At 45.1% G+C, this 13,340-nt stretch overlaps 1 protein-coding gene across 1 annotated transcript in view; it reads left to right on the forward strand.

Annotated features, from left to right (window-relative positions):
* syngap1 (synaptic Ras GTPase activating protein 1) overlaps positions 1-13,340 on the forward strand; it is a 136,517-nt gene that overhangs the window by 86,539 nt on the left and 36,638 nt on the right.

Genomic DNA, 13,340 nt, shown 5'->3' on the forward strand with positions numbered 1-13,340 from the left:
GGATACAGTTTTATGATTGATTTCATTAGAAAAAATCTGTACTTGTGTAACGGGACATTTTCTACGTTTGGCCAAGTTTGGTCCATATCCCAACATGGGTGAGATGCCCAGGGTTCTGTGAATATGGCTCAACTACATCTCCCATCATCCTGTATCAGGTGTGCCTCCCAAACCCTGTTGGTTTTTTAAGTTGGATCATGGAGGGTGTGTGTACCGAATTCGGTCCAGATCCACCGTGGGTAGGATTTGAATGGCTGTGGATGTGGATGGAGTCCAGCTCCCATCATCTTCTATCAGGCCTCCCCATCCACTATTTCCATCAGTATTTTAAGTTGATCCTGTTACCAACTTTGGTCCAGATCCATTGTCGGTGGGAGTCATCGGGCTCTCTGGATGCGGAAGCCATCCAGGATGATACAGACATGCATACACAGATACATACATGGAGACCTATTTTCACTTTTATAATATGCATAGATATAGATTTATACCTGCTTCTTTATCTAGATTGAGACCTGTCTCCAAATCTCTTGCTCACCTTCTCCATCCATAGTGAGGGACTGAGGGGGTCTCCTCCTCTCCAGTTTCCTGCCCAGAGTTGTATTTGAGGATGTTTGGGTGGGCAGCTGGAGATCGAGGGGTTGGTGCCGGTCTGCCTTGGGGGGGGGGGGGGTATTGCTTGGAGAGATATTCGGAGAACGTGCCGTGTTCGGGTCCTGCTTCCGGAATGGTAGTCCTCCTACCTTCACTTGGGTCTCCCTTTGGCTCTTCTTCTACGATTCCTCCTTGCCTTCTCGATCCTTTGGGGAATGTTTACCCGGGCTGTGGCGCAGGCGGGAGAGCAAGCCAGCTGCAATTAACTGCAATGAATCACTCTGACCAGGAGGTCATGAGTTCGAGGCCCACTCGGAGCCTATGTTTGTTTGTCTTTGTTCTATGTTAAAAGGCATTGAATGTTTGCCTATATGTGTAATGTGATCCGCCCTGAGTCCCCTTCGGGGTGAGAAAGAAGGGCGGAATATAAATGCTGTAAATAAATAAATAAATAAATAAATACTGGCCAGTTTGGGCTCAAGAGCCCTTTGGGTGGTGTTTGTCGGCGGGGATGATGGGTAGCAGAGTGAAATCCAAAAAATTCACCATCCCGGTCTGCCTCCTTCTCTCCAGACTGTCTCCCGGTGTGGAAAACAGCACTGGACAAACTCACTCCAGTAGATGAGGGTTCAGTTGGTAGTCCAACGGCAAACAACTTTATTTACATGATCTATTTACAGATAGAGCAAATTCAGTCCTTTCCTCCTCCATGAGTCCTTTCCGAAAGACTCATGCACACACACAGCCATTGCTCATCGTTGTTCTCCGCTCTACACAGGGAAAACACTTCCTCTACATTCCACAGGAACAAGATAGTAAGTCCCGGTCAAAACACACTTGACCCCATTGGTCCTGTGATACATCAATCATAGCAGACTCTCATTAACTCCATAATTGCTGAATCCAGATTGATTTTAACATTTCACAATACACAATACCCTGACAGTGTTAAGACTCGCGGCTGTGTCCCTTTTTTCCTTAGAAAACACAAACTTCCAGGGTCTCTCTCCAATCAAACTCTGGAAACAAGGAGATCGTTCAACAGGTTTGTTTGATCAGATCTCCTGCCGGTTTGGAAATTAGACTTCTGTGAACACAGGCTAGCGCAGCCTTCACCTTCTTTGGGACCCGCCTACCTTTGTGACCGCATCTCCCGCTATGAACCCACTCGTCCTCTTCGTTCATCCGGTAGGGCACTGCTTTCGCTCCCGCCACCATCCCAGGCTTGGTTGGCGGGGACGAGGGAGCAGGTCTTTTCTATTGTTGCTCCCCGGATCTGGAATTCCCTTCCGGAGGAGATCTGGCAAGCACCCACCCTGGCTTCCTTCAAAAAGCTGCTTAAAACCTGGTGCTTCTGCTGTGCCTTTGGATAACCGAGCCCATAGCTATAGTAGTTGCACAGGCCATCTCTTTGACTTGAAACATTGCACTATATTCCTCTGCCCGAAAGCATCTTAGAATATAACATTGCACTTCAGTTCTAGTGGTCCCTCCAGGCCATCCTCTCCTCCATCCCAATGGTCTTTTTTCTACTTCTGTGATTCATATATTATTTGAGTGATTATATTGCTTCTGTTTATGTGATTGTTTTAGTCAATTGTTACAGGGGTTTTTTGTATTCTTATAGCATTTTATAGTGTTTTCAGTGTTTTATTGTACAATGTTTTATGCTGATTTTATATTGGAAGCCGCCCTGAGTCCCTTTCGAGAGAGAGGGCGGTATACAAATAAACTTTTACTTACTTACTTACTTTGCTGCAGCGTCACACTGCTGGCTCATGTTCAACTTGTTGTCAGCAATTACCATAAAGCCCCTTTCGCTTGTGGTCCTGCTGAAACAGTGGCTTAAATGTAGAACTGAGTTTCACTTCATTAATTTAAGGCCGGCTCTCTCATTAACGGGGGATCCTTCTAATTCTATTCCTGTCTCCCGATCTGCGTGAGGCATCCTTCCTTCCCCGTGAGCTCTGTGTCATCTGCAAACTGGTGAGGGATTCCCTTGGTGCCGGCACCACCATTGAAGCCATTACTGAAGACATGGGAGGAATGGCCCAGGAGGCCTCCCACTCACCGCACCCGCCTGCCTTCCTTCCTTCTTTCCTTCTTTCCTTCCTTCCTTCTTGAAGCTCCACAGCCATCGATGACGGGCCTCCCACCCATCACGCATCCATCTGATCGCGCTCCCATCTATTCCACAGTGATTGCATCAAAACATTATGGGGGGGAACTCATTAAATGCTTTTCTGAAATGGCATCCGCAGCATTGCCCTCCTCTACTAAACTAGTAACCCGACTGAAAATAGGATTTCGCATTTCCTGTCACTGCCACCAAGATTCTTGCAGGCAGGCTCCTGATATTATTCTCGGTATTGAGGTCAGGCTCGCTCTCCTGTAGTTTCCCAGGTCTCTTCTTGCCATTTTTGGAGAAAGGAACTATTTTTGTTCATCTCCAATCTGCCCTGGTCGCCAAGATTCCTCAAAAACGATGAAGCTCTTTTGATACTCTGAGGTGCAGATTTGGATCTGGACCCATTTCAGTTTTCTAATTGATTCCGATGAACCAAATACATAGACAGTTATTCTTGACTGATCGTATCTTCCCCGTGCCTTGCTTTGTTTGCTGATCTCTGTCACTTGTGTTTTGCTCAAAATGCTGAAAATACAGTCCTGTGTGCCCAGGACCGATGGCCAGAGGTCATGGCTCTCAACAGGGCCAGATCTTGAGAAATATCCACACCAACAAGCAAATGAATCCATTCTTCTTCTTAGGCAATCCCTCGTTATCTGAGTTATGATGGTCCTCCAAGTGTAGTGTCTTGGTGGTGGGTCCATAGGTGACCATAGAGCCCTATTCTTGACCCGCATGTTCTTCCACAATGAGGGCATCGGATTCCAGATGGAAGGCGGTCCGGTCAGGGTTGGCTTGACATGCCTTCTTCCTTGAATCCATTACTCTGTGCTAGAGATCAGATGAGGATGACTCCATCTGCCCAGGATGTGGCTCATGTGCACTCTGTTGTTGTCTTTGCACAACCCTGAAGTTCAGTAAAATACTATTGCTTGGAATAAACTTTATATAGGCTAGGTTTGTTGACCAAAGTTATTTTGTTGCTTCGTTGCCTTCCCACTCCATTTCAGCTCCATCTTTCACTTGGGAAACACAGTACAGAATTGTTTTATTGCTTTGTTACTGTTTTGTTTGTTTTATCGGGCCTGGCCCCATGTAAGCCGCCCCGAGTCCCTTCGGGGAGATGGGGCGGGGTATAAAAATAAAGTTATTATTATTAATAATAATTAATATTATTAGTATTAATAAAACGTGATTTGATTTGATTATTATTATTATTATTATTATCAACACAACAACGTTGTATGGCACAGCAAACAAGATAGATATGCTGGATTTCGTTTCGCAAAACCACAAGTCGAACACTTCCCAAGTGTCTAGGACTGTGTGATGTGTTTTCGGATGATGCGTGCAGATCCCAGTAGGGTGGCCTTTTGCAGTTGGCAGATGGTGATTTTGTCAATGTCTATTGTTTCCAAATGCCGGCTGAGATCTTTTGGCACAGCACCCAGTGTGCCCATCACCACCGGGACCACCTGCACTGGTTTCTGCCAGAGTCTTTGCAGTTCAATCTTGAGGTCCTGATAGCGGCTGAGTTTTTCCTGTTGTTTTTCATCTATGCGACTGTCACCTGGGATGGCAACATCAATGATCCAAACCTTGTTCTTTTCCACAACTGTGATGTCTGGTGTGTTGTGTTCCAGAACTTTGTCAGTCTGGATTCGGAAGTCCACAGTATCTTTGCGTGTTCATTTTCCACAACCTTTGCAGGTTTGTGATCCCACCAGTTCTTAACTGCAGGGAGGTGATACTTGAGGCATAGGTTCCAATGAATCATTTGGGCCACACAGTTGTGCCTCTGTTTGTAGTCTGTCTGTGCAATTTTCTTACAGCAGCTGAGGATATGATCAATGGTTTCATCGGTTTCCTTGCACAGTCTGCACTTTGGGTCATCAGCTGATTTTTCGATCTTGGCCTTAATTGCATTTGTTCTGATGTCTTGCTCCTGGGCTGCAAGGATCAGGCCTTCTGTCTCCTTCCTTCTTCAGGGTCCCATTCGTGAGCCACAGCCAGGTCTTCTATTGTTGTTGTTGTTGTTGTTATTATTATTATTATTATTATTATTATTATTATTATTATTATTATTTCCCTTTGTCCTGATGTCTTGCTCCTGGGCTGCAAGGATCAGGCCTTCTGTCTCCTTCTTCAGGGTCCCATTCGTGAGCCAGAGCCAGGTCTTCTCCTTATCAGCTTTTCCTTCAATTTTGTCAAGGAACTTTCCATGCAGTGTTTTGTTGTGCCAGCTGTCAGCTCTAGTTTGTAGTGCGGTTTTCTTATACTGGTTTTTTGTCTGCTGTGCTTTGAGGAGTTTCTGATTTTTGACTTCAATCAAAGCAGGTTCTTCACTTTGTTTTACATATTCTGCCAGGGCATGTTCTTCTTCTTTGACGGCTTGTTTTACTTGCAAGAGTCCTCTGCCCCCTGATCTTCTAGGCAGATACAGCCGGTCAACATCACTGCGAGGGTGCAGTGAATGATGAATGGTCATGAGTTTTCTCGTTTTTCTGTCCAAATTGTCCAGTTCCATCTGTGTCCAGTTTATAATGCCAGCAGTATATCTTATGACAGGTAATTATTATTATTATTATTATTATTATTATTACAGCTGACATCTCAATCCTACGAAACAATTAGTTTTTGCATATTCTGACCTTTGGCCTTCCTTATACTTTTTCCTCAAGGCTTCAGGTAGACATGTTGCTTATCTGATTTGTAGATGGGGCCAAATTGGGAGGGAGAACAAATGCCCCAGAGGACAGGACCAGGATCCAGAAGGGCTAGAACTGGTTAGATCAGGGGTTCTCATACTGTGCTCCGCGGAGTCCTCAGGGCTCTGTGGGTGACCGTGAGGAGCTCCACGGCCCCATGCTGCTTCCCACCTCCTCCCCCTGAGAAATACAGAGAAATTAAATTTTTGAACTGCTGGAAACAGTAGCAGCAGCAGTGTCCTCCAAGAGGAGACCCTTCTCTTTCGCTGCCCAAGGAGAGATGGGGAGATGGTGATGGACATGGAGATGGAGAGATGGAGATGGAGATGGAGACTGTGAGGAAATGAAAAATCATGTGTAGTCCACGTTTGATCAGCCCACACACTGCCTTGCCAGAGAAGGAAAATATGCCACGCAGATGAACAATAAAGAACAAGTAGTTAACGGTACTCTTCGTAGTTCAGAACAACATATTTACAGCCATGTGATCAGTGGCATCGGCTCACATAATGTCCTTTTATGAGAGATCTAAAATGGTCTTTCTCTGTCCATGTGGAGCATCTCCCTCCAGCAGCTCATGAAACAAGAGCACGCTTCAAAATCTCTCTCTCTCTCTCTGCTTCGTTCTTCTCCCCCCTCTGAGCACCTGCATAGCTCAAGACTGAAAAATGTAACAGGATCCAAAAGTCCCAGGATCATCCAACACTCTGGGCATGGCCCAGCCAATCAGCTTCATGCATCTTATTTTAAGTTGACACACACATATTAACTGATTTCTTACATGCTCCCACAAGATAGGGATGGAGAGATAGACATAGAGATGGAGAAATGGAGATGTAGAGATGACGATGGCCATGGAGATGGAGATAGAGATGGAGAGGTGGCAATAGAGATGGAGAGATAGAGATAGACACGGAGATATGAAGAGATTGAGATGGAGCGATGGCGACGGAGAGGTGGCAATGGAGATGGAGTTGGAAGAAATTGAGAGCTGGAGATGGAGAGATGTGCATGGAAATGGAGCTAGAGATGGAGAAATGGAGATGAAAAGATGGAAAGATAGAGAGATAGAAACTGAGGTGGAGCTGCAGAGATTGAGATGGAGGTGGAGATGGAAAGATGGTGACAGAGATGGAAAGATGGAGATGGAAGAGATGTCAGAAGCGAACCGAGAGTACAAGTTGTAATGTATTTGAAAACACAAACAAAGTTTAAAAACTTGGCATGATACTAAATGTCCTTTGACCAGATGCTAGCCACTTGGAGTGCCTCTGGTGTGGCTGTGAGAAGGTCCTCCATGGTGCATGTGGCAGGGCTCAGGCCACATTGTAGTAAGTAATCTGTGGTTTGCTCTCCTCCCCACTTGCATGTCCTGGACTCCACTTTGTGGCCCAATTTTATAAGGTTGGCTCTGCATCTCTTGGTGCCAGAAGGCAGTCTGTTCAGCATTGACATGCTGGCTGATATCCGAATAGATGATGGGCCGGAGATGGTCCTTTGGAGCTGCAATGCTCCAGTGGGATTCCTTCCCAGGTCATCCTCAGAGCTCAAGATGCCTGTCTGTTCTTAAGGTGAAAATCACCGGTCTGTTTTTTAGATGGATTAGGAATCAGCTAGTTTCCCCTGTAATAGGCAGTAAGAGCACCTAAAGCTTCTGAGAGCTTCTGTTCAACCATTTCAAAGCTCCCTGCTTGGGCGGTGATGGCATCATCGTCAGCATAGATGAAATTTTCTGTCCCTTCTGGCAGTGGCTGGTCATTGACAGTTATTGCAGTTGTACAAGGGAATATCCTACTGCCTGGGAGTCCTGGAGGTTTTTAAGCAGATGCTGAATGACCCTCTGTCAGGAGGGCTTTGTTGGCATCTTCCTGCCTGGAAGAAGGTGGGCTGGATGGCTTTTAGAGGCCCCTTCCAGTTCTAGGATCCTATGACTATCTATCTATCTATCTATCTATCTATCTATCTATCTATCTATCTATCTATTTCTCTCTCATCTGGGGGCCTTGGGGTCCCTTTCAACTCTAGGATTCTGTGTGGTCACTTCTTTGCCTCCAGTGACCAATCCCTCCCTTTGGCTGAGGGTCAGCTCCTGGATTGTTCCTTCCTCTACAGAAATAAAAATAACCCCATCTCAAAAGCGCTGCCAGATTTCTCCCTTGCCCCATTTCTTTTCCTCCTTTAATGAGTCTTCCCGCAGAGATGGCAGAACATCTTCCCTGACTCGTATTTCTTGCAGAGGCCAGACCCTGTTTTGATCTCCTCTCCTCAGCCTGACCTCATTCGGAGTGTAGCTTTCCAGCCTTTGTCCATGAAGTACTATTAGCGTATAGTCCCCTCTGGTGCCCCTCCATCAGCGTTCTTCCAATCCTTCCCATCTCAGCTCACCTGAGAGTTATTTGTGCGCCTTCCCTGGTTTCACGGTGCTTTTCTCCCTCGTCGAAATGGTTGGAAGCCTTCCTCCGACGACTCACCTTTAGCAACTCTCTTGGCGTGATTCATTCCCTTCCCGGGGGGCTTCCTGGTCGTGGGAGCTCCGCCAGCGTTTTCCCGCCTGCTTCATCGGCTTCATCGCTTCCAAAGCCCCAGAGTCTGGCTGCGCTCGGCTGCCCTTCGCTGGATGCGACGCTGCCGTCACGCTGCCTTTCACGCTTTGGGTCACGGCCCCCTTTCGCAGTTGCATTCATCGCTGGCATATTAGAGCTACTCCTCCTCATTTCCTATTAGGACTATTGCATTGGAAGAAGCTGTTATCTGTTTGCTGTCAAGTCGACCTCCACTTCTGGGGCCCAAAGAGCGGGAGCCGGGGTCATCCTCTGCCCCACTCAAGTCTTGCAGAGTCAGCGATTGACTCAATCCACCTGCAGCCGCTCTCTTTCCCCGTTTCGCTGAACAGGGTCATCTTTTCCAGTGAGTCACGTCGTCTCCTGATATGTTCATGGCACAAGGACTGTATTCACTGGAGTCTAGTGCACCACTGAATGTGAAACCTGTTGTACTCCAGGGCAGGAAAACACCTCTGTCCTTAACCACCACACTGTCGCACCTCAGGATAGCATCACTTTGTTAAAGACACCAGGCTGCACACAAGACGTAGTCTTTTATAGTTTATTAGGAAATAAGCAGGAAAATAGTTCATAAAAGGTAAAAGTTCAGTTCCAAAATATAGTTACAAAACAAGGTTGTAATAATCAAATCCATAGAAGCATAGGCATGAAAAAAGATCCTTTCAAAGGAAGTCAAACTTCCAGAAACGAGAATACATCCAGGCTACGAGGTAATACAGGAACGCAGACTTGATACAGGAAAGCAGACTTGGTTCTTGACTCAAGCTAAGAAGTTGCTTTTGACAAAGATCTCTCTTTCAGCAGACTGTTTTAATAGCATAACATGAAATCATTCCTTTGCCCTTTGCCCTCCCTCTTATTTGCTATTCGGAGGCTTCTACGCAACCCCTGAAATTCCAGCCGACGAGCGCGATTGAGCTCAGCGGCCTCACTGTCAAGGCCGTCAAAGCCACTGAGCTCGTTAGTGTTATCAGAGCTATTCTCCCCTTCTGCTTCTGGCACCTGAAAACCATCATCAGAAACAACATCATTTCTTCCCATGGGAAAAACTCCCTGCTCTTCATCTCCCACAGCAGGAACACTCTGCACCTGAATCGCATCATTCCCATCAGAGTCATCTTGAAACTCATCCTGAATCTGAATCCCATCATTATGCACTTGCATCCCAGAATCCTCATGAGTCACACAAAGGCAAAGGCTGAGTCACAACACACACTCTAGTCCAAGTTAAATTAGCAAAACAGTTTATTGACAATTGTATAAAAAGTAGTTCTTTCTAATATAGACATGAAATCGTTCTGTCTACCCTGGGAACCTGATTAACGACTTTTTGGCTAACAAGCACTGTGACCATCGCAAACTCTGCTGGGCAGCTCTGTGTTCCCGGAAACTAAATCCCCTATCTCTGAACTCATTATCCACCTGGAGTTTCCTCCTCTGAGCTCATCTCAGCTTCTGACCTTGCTTCCGCAGTGAAAGGCCTCTCAGCAACCCTTTCTGGAAGGTGGCTTTCACTAGTTGCTGGAGACAGAGACGTCTCACTTTCAGGACTTAAAATCTCCTGCTGGCTCACAGGCCCAGAACTAGAAATCCCATGATTCACTTCCTCAGTGACATCAGGTTCAGGCACAATCAAAGCTGAACTACAACAAAACCAAACAGAGGTATTTTTTGACAAATGTAATGTGGCAGCAAATATTACCGGGATTAGGCTTGTACAGAGGGAACTGATGGAGGGGAGTGATGGAGGAGCATGGCTTTCTCTTGCCTGGTACTAACTTGGTTGAAATAGCAGCAGTGCCTTAAACATGTGCATTAGCCTTGAGTAAATAGTATTTACTCCTCTTTGATGTGCCCCCCCCCAGGCCTTTCAGACCATCTCCCATTGGGTTTCTTTCCCCTTCATTTCAGCTCAGAGGCCAAGAAGTGTACGGCTCTGGATGTTTTTGCTTTCTCTTTGTAATGTCCACCTGCATTTCCATATAATAATAATAATAATAATAATAATAATAATAATAATAATAATAATAATAATAATAATAATAAGTTGTATAATAACAATAATAATGCCTATTAAGATACATATTATTATTATTATTATTATTATTATTATTATTATTATTATTATTATTATTAAACTTATATACCGCTACTCCCGGTTTGGCTCGGAGCGGTTTACAAAAATAGATTTAAACAATACACTTGGCTTTAAAATAGCAATAAAAACAATAAAAGCAACAATAAAAGCAACAATAAAAACAGACAATAAAAACAGACATAGCCCCGAAAACAAACAATATAACAAAAAGCACACAATACCACACTAATAAAGTGCAGGTTAAAATTCACATTTAGTGGGTTGGCTTGCTAGGAGAGAGAGGTCTTCCGTTGCACCGTGAATTCTGACATTTTATTTAGCTGTCAAATCTGTTTCTGTGTCTATCCTTGTCGGCAGAGGGTGTCCCGTTCAGCTGATGCTGAGCAGAGAGGGAATTCTGCAAGGAAATAAGCCTAACATATTGATGGTCTTGCTGCCCTCAGATCCGATGTGGGGTCAGAGTTGGCAGTGGAAGTGCCCAGGCGCCCTCGCCCTTGTCATGCCTTGGGGGAGAAGGAGATTTCTGGTTGAAGGGCTGTCTTTCAGTCAGCAAAGGCCTCTGACCGGGAGGCTGTGAGAGGCCAGCCTTTGTGGATGATGTTGGGATGGACAGGTCTCAGCTGGGAGCTGGGCTTTCCTGCTCTTTTCTGTGTGTGCCTGCCTCATACTTGGCTTTTCTTGGACATCACACTTGTCTGGTTCTATGTTGCTTTTGTATGTCAGCCTGTTCAGCCTGTGATTGTATCTGACATTCATGATGGGATTGATGTTCAGGATGATATGCATAATGGAAATGGGGATGATGTTCCTGATCATGGGCTCAGGCCGGAGTTAAGCTCAGAAGAGAGGCCTGAACATTTCTGGGAAAGACCTTTCACTGCTTTTCTCAAAGCAACAGCCTGAAAGTAATGATGAGATTGTTTTGCCAGGTGCTGAGGACAGTGAAACCTTGGGCAGAAAGCAAAGTGTTAGTAAATGCTGGCAAAACCTTCAGAATCTCAGGCGCTCTGCTCCTTTGCAACAAAGGAAAGATAACAGCCAGTTATCTAGTGGGAAAGTGAGAAGATTGATTTATGTATTTATTATTTGCAGTATTTATATTCCGCCCTTCTTTCTCACCCCGAAGGGGACTCAGGACGGATCACAATGCACACATACATGGCAAACATTCAATGCCATTAATAGACATACAACATGCATACAGACAGATAGTAGAGGTAATTCAACATTTTCCAAATTCTGGCTTCAGGAGGTTATCCTTGATTCTGGTCACAGGGGGAGCTGTTGTTTCATCCACTATGACGCTGAGTCCCTTGATCGTAGTATTTCCTCCTCGCCCTTCAGCCCACCAGCAGTTTTATGGTGTTGTAAATTAAATTGAATTAACCTCCTCACATTATGTGGTCCCTAACTTCCCTACTCACAGTGCAGCTGTTTTCGAACTGCTTAGGTGGACAGTAAGCTGGGCTATTAAACAGTCGGGGCTCAATCCGACTGCGAGCTTCAATCTCATGACCTTCCGGTCAGCAGTGATATATTGCTGCTGGCTATTAACCAGCTGTGCCACAGCCTGGCCCTAAAAATGCTTTCAGCCTTTGGAAAGGGTTTATAATGATTCATGGGAGACCAGTGTCTCAGCTGAGTCAATGTCTTTAATTCATGCTGGTTTTGTTTTCAAGGGCTCCATGTGCCATGTATCAAGCTATTGCCAAGATTAAGCTTTTTGCCTGGGAGTTCCTGCTGTTTTGATCTCTTGTTTTCATGTGTCTCGCTTCATGGTTTCCTGTGTACTAATGGACCTGGTTTCCTGCTAAGGGTTTTGGATTATCTTGGATTCTTGATTTATACTGTTTTACTACTTTTTATTGCTTTGCTTACATATATTCTACAATAAACTGCTTGCTGATTTTACCAACTCGGTCTGCTGTTTCAAGCCAGAGGGTTCCTACTCTGGAGTGTGACAGTTGCAGTTTGGGAAATGCCACCCACAGACCCCTCAGTGTTTGAGGTGGGAGTTGACGGCATTTTGGTGGTGTTTTGATGCCTTGGTCTGCTTTCAAGAGAGTGAATTTGTTGTGTGGATTGTTTCATGTCCCGCCATTCCTTCTCATGATTCTAAATGGTAGAAATATTGAGTTCCTGGGTGCAGGAGCCCAGGAAGTGTTACTCCCGTCAGCTGTGAAGGTGTCTGTAGGTGCCTTTGGAAGCACCACTGGTTGGAAGGTATGGGTTATTCCCAAAAGTAGTTACAAGAGTGTGGAGGAGACTCTTTCTTGGGCTTGGAGTGCTGTGGAACATCTTTCCTTGGAGACTGGGAAACAGAGACTGGTTTTCTGTTGGGAGGGCTCTAATGGTGCATGGCCTTCCCTTTCTTCTTTCTTCCGAAAGGTAACCAGTGCCCTATTTGGGGAGGATGGAGCAGAGAATAAAAGCATTGTCCCGTCCCTGCTTCTCCACGGTTCACATGAGAAAGATCTTGGGTCAGTTTCTTCTTCTCAAAACCATCAATCCATCCAAACCAGAGAGGCCAAGATTCCTAGCTTACTGTAATGAAGTACGAATTTTGGTTTACAGATGTTATGTTTAATTGTATGTTTATGTTTTAAAAGGGTAAGTATTACAGTTATTGCATCTCAGCACTCAGAGGCTGGTTGCCATGGAGAAGTAGGCAGAGCCAACTGCCATTTAGTTGAAGAAGTGCAGAGTTAAAAAAAAGAAGGTCAGTCTGTGCTCTGATGAGGCACAGGGAAGATTGACTCCAGGTTGATGGGATCAAGGAGACTCAATTGTTCATTTTGAGTCGGGTTTTAAATAAGTTTGGTGACTTATTTAATGTAGTCTGTGTCCTAGTAAGGCACAGAGAATCTGTGATAGTATATCACAGGGGTGACTGTGGTTTGAAGTCACTGGATAGTCCAAGTTTCAGACTTTGGGAACCAATCCCAGCTGGACTCACAGAAATCCATTGAAGTAACAGTTTTAAAGTGGCAGAGGAAGAAGTTTTAACTACTTTAAGTAAAAGAAGTGATACTTTAGAGAGTTTGATTCATCTCATTCTAGTATTGTAACTGTTAAGAAGAATACCTCTAAGTGAGACACACAACATTTTAACCACTAAGCTCTGTGCCTGAATAAACTTGTTATTGTTCTTCTAACATCTAAGCCTCTGTCGCATATATTGGGCTCGGGCTGTGGCGCAGGCTGGAGAGCAAGCCAGCTGTAACCAGCTGCAATGAATCACTCTGACC

Source organism: Anolis carolinensis, chromosome 2 (genome assembly GCF_035594765.1).
Source record: "Anolis carolinensis isolate JA03-04 chromosome 2, rAnoCar3.1.pri, whole genome shotgun sequence".
Classification (NCBI taxonomy): Eukaryota; Metazoa; Chordata; class Lepidosauria; order Squamata; family Dactyloidae; genus Anolis; species Anolis carolinensis.